At 44.4% G+C, this 13,933-nt stretch overlaps 1 non-coding gene across 1 annotated transcript; it reads right to left on the bottom strand.

Annotated features, from left to right (window-relative positions):
- Positions 1-13,349: 13,349 nt before the first annotated feature.
- Positions 13,350-13,539, bottom strand: LOC126519416 (U2 spliceosomal RNA). The gene has a single exon (XR_007596613.2). It is a non-coding gene; the product is annotated as a U2 spliceosomal RNA (small nuclear RNA).
- Positions 13,540-13,933: the final 394 nt, after the last annotated feature.

Here is a 13,933-nt window from a genome sequence, read left to right as displayed (position 1 = left end):
GGTATGTCTTCATATGCGAGTCCTAATTATTGTTACTGGACTCAACTGCTACGCAACAAAAAACCAACTACAAAAATCAACACAAATTACCCAACAAATTGTTTATTGAGAACACTCAACGGTAATATTGTTGTGCAAGTGTTCAGCGAACTCAGTTGCTTTTGAAAAATTGTTGAAGTCCGTTGTTTCAACAATTTCCCAACAATATATCAATGGTTAATCAACAGTCATTTTTGTACGAATATATACGCGGCTTAAGCGCCGAGCATTTTCACTCGCCACATGGCTTAAGCGCCGAGGATTTTCAGGCTTAAGCGCGGGCGTTCTGTGCTTTCCGTGGCCGCCCGGCTGACGTGGTTGCCGACTTTGCTTGAGCGGCGAACATTTTCAGTCCTTATATATGGCTTAAGCGTGGGCGGGGTGTGGCCGCCCCGGCTGACGTGCTAGCGGACTTTGCGTAATGTTGCCCGTTTCACAGCAAACGGGCGGAGCGAATTTCATCATTTCTTTACAGTTTGGACATTTGTCTTCATGTACGAGTGCTGCGTTTAAGTTGCTGTGTATGACTTTATAGGGCGTCTCAAGAAAAACTTGTTTAGAGCTTCACATGTAAGAGGAGTGGCTCCTTAGTACGAGGCGGTTTTCCTTTTTTTGTTTCTCCCCATATTAGTATTCATCTGCCACTTCTCTCACCACGATATATCTTTTGGGGGGTTCTCCCTTGATCCTCAAGTGAACAGACTGTTTCATACATCACGTAGACCTCCGCATCTATCCAGTAATGATGCCATTTACTAAAATCCTAAACAGAGGCCCGCACCTACTCAATCAACGCCAACTCAATTTCACGAAGAGCTGTTCAATAGCTGATCGAAACCACCCAGTTTGGGAACGCCTAATTTATGCAATAGCATTTTTTTTGTGAGACGTGAAATCCACACCATGAAATCAACGTCTGTTTGTTACCCTTTCGTTACTTCGGCTGCGAAATCGTGCGTAATACCAATTTAATTGTCCTGGTTGGTCGTTTGTCAGCACTTTGTGTTCTTCAAGAAAATCTACTACAGGTTTATATATTAGGTGCACGAAAATGTTCTCCATCTGCACCAATACGCCACCACCAAAATACTTAAAGAAGAGAGAAAGCATCCAGGGCCTTGAGATTTCAAAAATGCCGTGCTCCGAAATTTTCACATCCGCCATTCGGAAGATAATTATTATCCGTCGTAAAAAAAAAGAAAACACATTTGAAATGGCCACGTTTTTCGGGGCATGTCTTGATGAAATAATTTCAGTTCAGTTCGTTGGTTCAATTGCATTGGTTGGCTCCTTGCAGCATGTTTAGATTCCATCTTTTTCAGTATTCTTAGTATTCTCATTGTAGTATGAATTGCGTGCAAATTTTTTAGCTGTCTTGAGTTATACATTCCTGAATGATGTTTTTTTCTTTTCCTTAAAGCTAGCCATGGAACAAGCGCTTTCTATAAAATCATTACAATAAGAATCCAGCATATCGGTTCATCATCGGCGCGATTAAAGTTCGGGAACTGGCGATTTTTATTGTCGTGATCATGAAGGTTAACACCAGAGCATGTTCATCAGATACACTAGGGGTAACGTAACGCAAGGCGTGATTTTTTAGCATACACTCTTAGCACGGTAACGTTTATTAAAGGGGTACATTCTCACAGATTTGTGCACCTTTAACTTATAAGTTACAAATCAACCTTTACAAATTTAACTTCTATTAAAGGTAAGAAAGCGTGCACCTCAACTAGAGGTTACAACACTTTAACCTCTAGTATAGGCATACAGTATTGAGTGCCTTTGCCTAAATATAAAGGTTACTTTTACAATATACCGGTTGAACGATTAAAATGTTCATACAAAGCGGCTTGCAGGAGGTCCCAGATGGACACCGTGCTGCGCATGCTCCGTATATAGAGCCGGTGTCACCTAGCAACGGGGACGCGGCTCTTCTTTCTTTCGGGCTTCTTGTTGTGGTATGTTTCATAAAAGCCCGTTGCTCTGCGCATGCTCCGCCCAGGCAGTTGTCGCCTAGCAACAGAGGTGCGTCTCTTCCTTCTTTCTGCTTGCGCCTCTTCTTTCTTGCGCGCTTCTTTCCGCGGCCGGATTAAGCAGACTACAACCGTGCGCGGAGAAATGTGAGCTTTCGCGGAGGAAGCCCCTCGGCCAGTCCTTTCCGGACGCTGCGTTTACATGCGCTTGCGCTTCCAAATAGTTCACGTGTCCACCTCGTGCGGTTTTCGACACAAAGGGTGGCCCTGTGCCTCTCTCAACCTAAGTAAAAAAAGAAATAAAAAGAAACATTGCGTTTTGCAGGCAACCTAGACCTTACGCATACCGCAACATCTCTTGTTTGGCCTAAAAATATGAAGACAAAATGCAGCCTACTACCCCAAAAAGTACAACAAAGGTGAGCGCGGGAGCCAGAGAAATTACTTTACTTCCGAATAGTATATTGTAAGTGACAGACTCATATTCTTTTGGGCTACAGTTCTGTAGCTGCTAATCAATAAATGAGGCAAATTTTCGCTTTGCCAAGGACGAGTGTTCAGACCTTTGGCTCGCGCTGTTGCGGTTTTTATCCTCCTGCACATGCGTTTGTTTACTCGGTGGATTGTTCCTAAGGTATCATTTAGCATGCGAAAATGAAAAAAAAAATGAATTTCAGCTGACTGATTTTCCTTTTTAATTTTTGCATGCTGAATGATACCCTTGGTACAATCCACACAGTAAACGTAAATGCATGCGCAGGAGAAAAACAGCAACAGCACGGGTAAAGGGCCTGAACACTTGCCGTTGTTCATAAGCAAAGCAAAAATTTCCTTCATTTATTGCTAAGAGCTACACAATTGTACCCAAAAACAGTATGCGTCTGTCACTTGCTATGCCATTCGTAAGTGGAGATCTGTACTCCCGCGCTCCTCCTTGTTGTGCCTTGTGATGAATAGATAATTTTTTGACTAGATATCATTGCAGTCGAAGAGATGTTACGGCTTGCGTAAGTTGCCAGCAAAACGCAGTTTTTTTCTTTTTTTTTGCTTAGGCTGAGAGAGACACAGGGACACCCTTTCCTGGGGAAACCACACGAGGTGGACAGGTGAACTATTTCGAAGCGCAACCGCGTGTAAAGACAGTGTCCAAAAAGGACTGGCCGAGTGGCGTCCTCCGCGAGGGCTCACGTTCCTCCGGGCATGGTTGTCGGCTGCTTAATCCGACCGCAAAAAGAAGCGCGCAAGAAAGAAGAGGCGCAAGCAGAGAACCGCAAAAGAAGGAAATGGCGCACCTCTGTTGTTTGGCGGCAGCCGGCTCGGTGTACCATGCGGAGATTTGGCCTTTCTGGAACAAAACCCAAGGTGGCGCCTCCCCGTTGCTAGGCCGCACCCGGCTCGTCGGACCATGTAAAGAGCGGGGCCCACATGAACTTCTCTGAAAAAAAAAAGGAACGCTCAACTGAATGTGGTATCAAAAGTTTACTTTCATTTAAATCACTTAAATCGTATTTCAGCCAACGAAGGGCTACTATGATACTAGTATACTAGTATCCCTTGGGATTTCTGACAAAATGAAACTCCCCGTGCGGCACCTTTTGAGCAAATATGTAACGGTAATGTTCCCAAAAATACAGTTCAAAACACAATTTGAACGCCTGAGGAGGAGGCACCGTTAGCTTGTATAAATAATTCGAGTATAAATTGACAGTTCCACAGGCAGTATAACGTTAACTTCAGAATGCAACATCTTTATTTGAAAATACAACATAGAATACACAAGAAGTACAGCAGGCCTTGCTGGCACATGACTAGATCTGAAAATTCAAGAGAATACTATCACTTGAATCATATCACAGGAATTTTTAAAATCATATCACCGTGTTTCAGCCATGCATGTCGTCAATAAATTCGTGTTAACTGTCCATGTAAAAACTTTTACTGCTGTAAGGAAGCAAGAAAACAAGGCAAAGATTAGTATATGAGATTGCAGGAACAAAAACTGGACACTTGTGTTCAGATCCACATTGGACACTACATAAAAAAAGCTTTACACATCCTGTGCAGCATTAGAGCAGGTCAATAAAGACGTTTCCAATGCAATGTAGCCAATGCAAAAAAATATACAAGGTATTGGCTATAGGTGAACCTAAAAAAGAAGACTGGACCACAAAGCCATGCATGCATGCAGCCCATCTATACCTGAGCAACGTTTCCTTAGTGTTAGCATTGACCACCACTGGCATCAAAAGACAACTTGTTGCTCTTACAAACATCAGACAAAGCTTAACCAGGAGATGTGCAAAGTGCTGGCTTGTAGGGCCAAATGACAAAAGGCGGGAAGTGGTGATGCTTACAGCATGGTGAACTCTCGGTTTATATCTTTGTGACAATACAAACATGAACATTTTCTTATTAAAATTACTACAAGACACATTTTACTGTCTAGCTAACAATGTCAAGGATGGGATTCAAACTTCTTGAATGCACTACCTATTTAAAATCCATATTGAAAAAGGTAATTTGGACACTACTATGCATAGTACTGCACAATTACTCTATCATCTAGAGGCTAGCAGTTAGAATAACTCAGTGACAAAGAAAGGCCGCCATAATTCACATTGCACGAATTTAAGAAGTTCGAGCAGCTAAATAAAATACTTGTGCACAATACTAAGTGCCACTTGCATGAATGGATGTATTACCTCAGTAATTTTCAATAAAACAGTTATAAAAAGGCATGCAAATGTAATGCACAAAATGATGCATCTGTTCACCACCACCTGGAAACAAGTGAACATTAATGCAAGGTGAAAATCGTTACTAGACTTTGAGTCAAATCACATTCTTTTTCTTCAGAAGAGCAAAGAAACACTTCAATCTGTCATTTATGAGCCCTCTAGGCACAACATTGCTGGGAAGCACAAGTTTCTGCATCAGCGCCAGGAATGGTGCAAATGCATATGGATAATTGAGGTTCTTGATGTAGTAGGTTAAAATACAATAAATTACAGCTAGCTCCAGGCTGCCGTTCGAGACCCAAGTTATTTCTTGCCTGCTGCCAGCATAAACACACGTGTGCTCGCTGCATGTGTAGACGTGGGGAGCTGCAATCTGGATATCACCACTGGGCAGTGGAGCCTACAAAGACAGTTAGAGCCTATAAACATTCGCCTATCAAACATTAAATATGCACAGTATAATGTGAACTGACAAAGTAAAATTTATCAAAAACGTGCAGTACTGCAGATGCAGAGCACAGCTCAACCCCAAAGAGCCCAACCATTCTACATCAAGGAAAATTAGAACTGGCTCACCTTTAGCTCTCATTATAGTAAGCATGGAGGAAAAAGCAATGAAATGTTATTTTACTGAAAGTAATCAGTATAATACTAATTTTCGTTTGTTTGCTGAACTATATACAACTGAAATCTCACTAAAGGATAGTACCGTTTAGCGCGTAATTATGCCCTGTTCCCACAAGATACGCATTAACGAGATTTCACCAGGTAAATTGGTGCAGCATCGCACAGTTCATGAGCTGGCTGTGTGCACGTTCCGTCCGGCAGGATGTCTCTTACAATTTTTGCTAACCTCACCTTTATTAACTTTCAAATACAGTAAATCACATTTAAATTAAATTGTGAAATATAATTTAACAATTTCATCTAATTTCATTAATTTGTTCCTTCTCTACATTCTGTGCCTTCATGTGTTAATTATCGTGCAGTCTAGTTAAACGGAAGTAGTGAATAAAAAATACACCAAAATACTACCATACCTCAATTTAAGCGCATATAAAGTATGGCAATGCCTCCATCCTTAGTATTATTTCAGGGGAAGAAAATCTAAGGCGACAACATTAAATCGTGTAGTGATGCACCGCTCGACTCGCACCACTGACCAATACAAGTGATAATGCTACAATATAAGTACTGAACAGGAACACAGATGTGAGTACAAGTAATCACAAGGTGAATGCAGAGAGCTTTCTGGGCGATAAGTGAAAAGTTTACAAATGAAAGTAATATTTAGCATCGTTACATTTGAGATGTTTTCCTTATGAACTAGTAAATTATCTTTTACATCACATACCTTGGCCGCATTCAGATCGCGGATCTCTTTGTCCATGGCAACCACTGGGCTGTCAAGTAGGGGCTCTTCCACATGGGGCCACGGTGCGGAGTCTGAAACAAACAAGTGTTAACAAAGCACCCAATGAAACCCAATTCTTTCCTGTATGCGCTAAGCATTTACCTTTGGAGCAGCCAGGCTGTGATTCTTGCACAGGCATGCAGGCCGATTCATTTTATATGGAGGCACCTACTGGGACAGTCTTCTCTAAAGCAAAAAAAGAAAAAGAATGTATATAGATCCCACGCACTGTGGGAATCGATGTAAGCAAAGCTTTCTGTGCTGTTTGCGTTCAGTGGCAATATTTGGCGGTGATGTTGACGGCCTACGACAGTCGTGATGCGATGTTAAATCTTACCTTACGTGCACCACTTGTGTTTGCCTACTTAGTACACCAAACAGCGAGGCGTGTTTGCTCGAGGCATTGTTGCGTGCCATTGTTCGTATGCTGCAAGCAATTTAGCACGGCCATTCTTCACACGGGCGCATGGCATCGTGGCTGAAATGTTTATTTGCTCGACAGCCGCTTGCGTGTTGTCGTCTTGACGCTGCGGTACTGAGTGCAGCTTTGCGTCTGCACGCCTGCATCAGTTGTCATCATGTACAAACTTGCAGGGTGTTTATTTTTCAGAAATAGCAGAAACGTGCCGTCTCATTCTTAAACTAACATTTTTACAGTTTCTCCGCAACTGTTACCATGTCTAGTAGTGACGTTTCTTTTATTTAAGCGACCCCAAATGAAGCATGCTTTCTGGTGGCGTCTTTCCCTTCTTCCGCGATCATACTATGTATGCAAGGCGCCACGAGCGAATATCAGCTATTATTCATCCGTTTGGTCAGGGCGTTGGCTTTACGCATTCTCTGTATTATCTTTCCATTGACTATCTCCCCTCTGGAAATTTGCACGTGAGTACAAAAGCGCTGCAGCTTCTACAATGCTTATACCGCAGGCTAACGCGTTATTGCAGCGCTCCAGAGGTAATAATGTCGATGGCCGAGGAGTTCCAGAGGACATTGTGACGACTAAAGAGCTCCAGAGGGCATTGTGGCGACGCCCGCGCAGTTCTTGCTGGAAAGGGCTCACAGACGCCACTCCCGCGTCCCTACTATGTACACGTACAATGTAATTTCTCGTACATTGCGTACATTGTATACATTACGTACTCAACCACTCCCCGACGCCGCGTGCAGATCAGCGACAGCAGCAGCAGTGGAAAAGCCGAGGGAAGTGGCAAAGAAAGCTTCGCTTTAAAATATTTGATGCACTAGGCAATCAAAAAAGCTTTGGCTAACATTCCACATTATACTAACCATATTGCACTGAGGAGACTAGATGTGCAAGCTGCCACAGTTTCATCTGACACTGACGCCTCGAACACGGTGCCTGGCACATTGCATTGCGCCTTTGCCTCGGCTGCATTTTTCGTTTCTGAAATTATAGACGCAACGAAAGAACATCATTAGTGTTCACAAAGTAATGCAGAGCGCATTGCAGAGCTCTAGGCGAAAAAAAACGCGTACATAAGCGAAATTCGCGCGAAAGCTATACAACATGTATTCTCCGGAACAACGCTGTATATAATTATACATCATTGTGCGAAACTTGGATGCAAGTTGTAAGAGAAGGGGTGACGTTGCGGTAAAAAGAGAATTGTGTATTCTTCGCAGTTAGTCAATGCTAACCACCGATTACCATGTTAAATTATTGGCCCGTTTGACTAAACGAAAATAGAAAAAAACACGCATTTTCACCCAAAAAGCGAAGCACTAATAGCGATAGCAAAGCATTAGACCACTACTCAAACTATGGTACGTAGTTTTACCTGCCGTAACAGTAATCATTAGCTTACTAATAACCATGGTGTCACAAGAGCAGAGGCATAAATGAACATATCTCATTTGACGACCGCGAACAATCGCTATCAAGTTGACTTGAAGAACGCAGAGGGGAGGGGAGCGAACGTTTGTTTTGTTGCTCCCTTCAACGCGTCTCCGAACTTTTGAGATTACGCGACCTCCAGCACTACGCGCACCGAAAGAAAGCGGAAATGCAACCACGAGCCGCCTCGGCTTGCCCAACCTCTGCACACACCGGAGATTACCTCCAGGCCAGGGCGCGGGCAGTCACGCACCACCACAGCATGGCTAACAGAGGGTGCGCGAGGCGAGTTGTACAATACTGAACGATTTCTGTCAACTACATCAGCCCAAAGCGCGGCGCCAGTACAAGAAACGTATTGTTGAGGTCATTTAGTTGCCCTGACACAACTCATCCCGCCGACAAGCTCAATATTTTAGAAAGGTCTAATCCAATATTTGCACAAAATGACAACATGACAACATCGAATTTACCTCAATGTAAATCGAAGAGCATAAAGAAGCAAATATATCAACAATAACTTTTTTCAGAAACACTTACGCGCAGCGAGAGCATGCACAATGTCAAATGTTGAATTGCGAACTATAAAGAATTCACGCACTATCCACCTAAAAATAATTAAAAGCAAAAGTTCTGCTTACCGAGATCCCATATTTTTCCGTGTGCATTTGGGACGCGGTCACAATAGTCACACCTCACCAGGTTGTCACTTTCCGACAGGCGCAGAATAGTGTATCGCTTGCACTCACAACCCGGCTCGTTGCAGCGACCGCGCAACACACCGAAAAGGTCTCTGCTGCACAAAGGCATGAGGGTGCAGCGGATGGCGCAAGTTCCCAGTAGAAGCGGTAATAACTACTGCAGGCTACAAGTGGTGGCAGCACACAATGGTGATCGGATGGTATCCAAACAAGTCAAATATAATGGCCGTCTCATAACGACAACTACAACAACGACAGGACGACAGCGCGCTAACCACTCCCGCCGGCTCCGAGCCTCCCGCTCCCGCTTAAAATCTTCCCAGCGTGCAACTCGAGCTATCTCGATTGGACCGAGGAGGAGAGATGATAGCACCGTGGATGGCCGCACTCCAGTGTGGCTGATGCCTGCTCGCTTCCGCCATGTTAGAAAGAGGCACTTAGAGGAACAAGCAAAAATGAAAAAAAAAGAATGAAAACAAGCAATGAATTACAGAAATAAATGTCAGAGGTGCCAGTGATGTTATTGGTTTGATGGTGGAAGCATTTCGTGTTTGGACAGTGATAAAGATTTCATTTCTCAGTTGGCGGCTTCACACATTTAACGCTCTTTTCATCTGTCTGTCTCCTAAAGAGACAACGGAGCGGACGGCGCTCGCTTTTATGTGAGTGTAGCGGCATCCTGTTGATTTCACTGAACGTTTGGCGCGTTTCGTGTCTGCTGTAACTTAAATTTGCGGTCGTTGTAGTGCCAATCTTCGGCACAGCTTAAAATGCCCAAAGAAAGCTGGCAGTGGAATCAGTTGCTACAAGTTTTATTAGAAAACATCCTAAGTGCAATGCAGAATGGTTCGCCGACATGTAGGTTGTTGTCTATTTCAAAGCAGTTACGCCGGTCGCCTAGCGCGTACCGCATCCCTAGCTCCCTCGCCGCGCGTTTATACTTATGTGCGCACGCTGCCTAGCTGGTACCGCGTGTCGGCATGGTTTTCTTAGGCACGCGCTTCTTGCACACCAACTATTAACCTCATCTTGAGCGCTTATGGTTGAAGCATGGGAAATTTTTGGTTGGCAGCATCAAGGCAGTGCAGGGAATGAAACGAACCCGGTTAAAGGCAGAAAATGTATGCAGACAACTGAAAGGTTCTGCACAGGGACATTTTAGTAGACATGTTTTCAACAACCTTTTACTGAAAGACCCAACGCGTTCGTGTGCTTTTCTTCTACTGTTCTTTCTCGCCTCGTACATGAAATTTGGTAAAAAATATTCATTTTTCTAAAGAAACTCGCCCGCTTTTGTTTCTCGTGTTGAAATACCGATGTTCCATGCCTGTCTCATGGTGGCTAGAATGCGTGTGAGAGCAGGGCGCTTCCGTCACGTTCGACCGCTGGGTTTCGGCAGGCAGTGCACGCCACATCATTCGATGACACAGTCTTCGTTGCTGATATTTCAAATAAGGCTGTGCGCCAAGTATGGATGGTCGTCAAAGAACAGCGCGCAGATGAACTTGCAAGTGCGATCGTGCTAGATTTATTTTTTGGTTTTAAATCGTGAAAAATGTAACTGCTTGGCTGACAGAAATTAAGACCGAATACAGCCCGAACTGCCGAAGTCCTACGTTTGTAATAACCAGATCATAAATGTATCCTAATGTGTTCGTGTTCTGCATTTATCAGTAAACGTCCAATCCATGATGTAGGTCTCCTCACTGATGCGCTGCAGTGTTCTTTAGAGGTTAAAATCTAAAGGTTACAAGGTGCTTTGCGCTGAATTAACCTTTAAATCCGTCAATTTTGACTCTTGTAACCTATAGATATATATATACGTAACAACATTTAATTAAAACATCAATATATTTCGCATGTAACCTTTATTTTATAAGTTACTCGTGATTACAGGTTACCATAAAAGGTACCGTGCTAAGAGTGTACCAGTCACGGTATCTAATCCAATCTAAGATTGAAATGGCGTTCTGAATTCTTTCGGTTGCAGATAGAACAAGCAGAAACAAAAAAAAAGGATGTCATTGATTGCCATTCAAATGTGAAGACCGCGTTGAGAAAGTGTTCCGGTTTACATTCGGCAAATCAAAATGAACGGCTACAATTAATCTATCGTCTGGTTTCATGCGGGAGATCACGTAAAAGGCAGCCATTTTTCGTTACATGGTTTCTCTCTTTTGCGCTGTCATTTGCGCACGCAAATTTCTTCCTACGGGAATATTATGAAGCGAAGGCGGCTACAGACCAATTTCTTTGTTTAGTTCATGTTTGTAGGCGCAAATTACAAAGCTAATACTTGGAGGAACACTTGCACTACTCTAGAGGGGCATGAACTGTAGACATTGCCCGCTCTCTCATTTCTCCAATCGCTCGCAAACACATTGCATTGCTAGTCTACGGTGGCAATACAAAGTGATGTTTCACCATGCACGTCGAAGTTCATTACCAGTACCGCGCCATTGTCGACCGGCCGGCGAAGCGACGAGCTCAGCAGCGCATGCGCAAGGCCCGACACCACCCCAACCGAGCTTCCCTGCTTATCGGAGAGAGCAAGTGCGCGTGAACACTGGCGCGTCTGAGTATCTGGATTAAAGAAAAAAGTGTGTCCGAGATATTGACAAAGACAAGTGGTCGCGGTCGCTCTGAATATTATCGTATTATAGGAAACGTGGGATGGCGGCGCTTCCTCGAAGGTCAAATAGTATAATGATCGACCTAGCACTCCCGGCGGCAAGCGGAGTACATCCTTCTTGGAACGGTTTGCAATTGACTGCTTGAATGTGCCGACCACGCGTCGCGGGTCGCGCATAGAGCCAACGGTTGGCAAGAACGCGTCTAGCGCAGCAGCAGAACCGATCGCGGTTGCGATAACCCATCGTTGGTAGCGAAAAAGAAAAACACCTACACGCAGTTTGTAGCAATAACCGTACAAATCAATGTGGTTTTAATATAGCTTCACTGGTCACAGTAGAAGGGCACTGAAACTTTCTCATGACGCACACCGCTGTAGTCCACAAAGAACAAAGCGCACAAAATAGATATGATACAGCCGCAGCGCATTATTTCGTGTTTTCACGATTTCATTACTTTCATGTGCATGCGCGCTAGGGCCACGCAGGGCAGGAGTAAAGGGCAAGAAAGAAAATGGTACGCGATCCTAAGCTTTGACTTGGCTGCTGTGGCACTCGCATTTATGTTCTTTACCTTTGGCTAACGCAATGCACAAACTGAACTCGAATTTACAATAATGAAAATTCGTATTTGGCGATTTGGTTGTATTTTTGGCTAATATTCGCGTTTTTCGCCCGAGCATGCGCTTCACTGCGCTACTTTTTGCCCCTTCAATGCGGCTTCACTGCCCTGCAGCCTTGTTCTGCGTTGGGCCGAACCAGCAGGCAAAAAGCCTGGGCGCCGCCATCTTCTTGAGAGCGGCGCCGGGGACACAATCGCGCCTAGCTCATTGAGTTTTTCCCCAAAACTGACAAAATTAGCCTTATTTAAACGAGAAAGATGCCACGAGTGCCCCAACGAAAAGCTTTAAGGATTACCGAAGGCTAATTGAGGGCGACGCAACGAGCTTTGGAAAGAAGGATGATTGGTGTAGCATTACGGGGGTAACAATAGCAGATTGGGGGGTGAGCGAACAAACGCGAGTTAATGACACCTTAGTTTGAACCAAGAAAAAGAAATCGGCATGCGCAGGACATGCAATGTGCGGGGAAGATAACCGATGGTCATTAAGGGTTACTGACTTAATTCCAAGAGAAAGGAAGCGTACCAGGGGGTGGCAGAAAGTTAGGAGGGCAGATTAGATGAGGAAGTTTGCAGGAACTACATGGCGACAATTAGCACGTGAAGGGGGTACTTGGAGAATTATGGGAGAGGCCTTTGCCCTGCAGTGGGCGTAGCCAGGAGGAGGAGGAGGATGATGATAATGATGAAAATGTAGCAACAGGTCTTCATAACATACAGGTTGGAAAGCTGAGGCACCTTTGGACCCTTGAATATATTTCGCCACACTTGGCCATACGACAAGTTTGTTTTCGAGGCGCTCGGTCCCACTGGTCCAAATGTGCACACAAAGGCTGCACAGTAGTTGCCAGAAATCGGGCACTCTATTTTTCTTTCATGGGGAATCTTTCTTCCACTAGGGCAGCGGATTTTGGCAGGGCGAGCTTGCGTCGGCGCTGTGGTTCACTGATCCAAGCGATAGTGAACTCCAAAATCCAGTGTTGGCTTTGAGTGGGATTCATTGATTGCAAAACCCACGGCTAATCATACCCCCCCCCCCCCCCCCCCCCCCACAGTGGCTCATTACAGAAGACAATCGTTCAGAAACAACGGATAAGTAAGAATTCCATTTCTTAGACATATAATTTGCTGATTCTCCCTCCTAATTCTTCCTTTTGCTTTCGTTTATTTTTCTCGAAGGCCGTAATTCGAAATTTGCTGCTGCGGCTGGCCCATTTGCGACGCTACACACAGATGGAGTGGCAGTTTAATTACTCTCGTGGTCCGCGAACCGGCATCGTTGCGTATAGTATCGGAATGGTGCGTGTCAAGTCAGTGCGCGCTTCGAGCTTGTGTTCTTTGTTTTGATTCAATGAAGTTTCTCCTAAGTGAGCGGGGCCCGATCCCGGAGGTAGTGCAATACCGGGCCGACCTGCGGCACAGGCGAAGCAGGCTTCAAGCACTCCGCCAACTTCCGAAAATAGGTTTAGTATCGTGGGTCCATATAGAACCCGTATCAGATATTAAGCTGATAAGAACAGAGTTTTTTATTATGCTATTTACAATACATCAAAAATATGCGTTACAGAACCAAGGAAAGAACGGATAAAAGGTGTATAATCTAAAAAGGCAAACAGATGACTAAAAAACTAGTTAGTGGTGTTAGTAATAAAAGGCTAAAACTGTAAAGGTGTAAAACATGGCAAAAAGCGCTTCTCTAAAAACATAAGACCATTTAAGAAGTGCCTATGTGGGCTCTAAAAACCTTTCTAGAGGCGTTGATGGTGTCGCTGATGCACAGGCGCTTCAGTGTCTGTAGGTATTGCCTACTACACAGCCTGCGCGTCACGCGATCGTTCCCCTGATCTCAGGTGCCAAGGCAGCTGACGACAACCGCGTCCACCGTCACGCGTTGGAACCGCCGGAGGAGATGACGCTGTACAGGGGCGTACTTCTCCTCCTTAGGCTTCCGG

This window comes from Dermacentor andersoni, chromosome 10 (assembly GCF_023375885.2).
Source record: "Dermacentor andersoni chromosome 10, qqDerAnde1_hic_scaffold, whole genome shotgun sequence".
NCBI classification, from domain to species: Eukaryota; Metazoa; Arthropoda; class Arachnida; order Ixodida; family Ixodidae; genus Dermacentor; species Dermacentor andersoni.
This window is presented reverse-complemented; position numbering and strand designations above follow the sequence as displayed.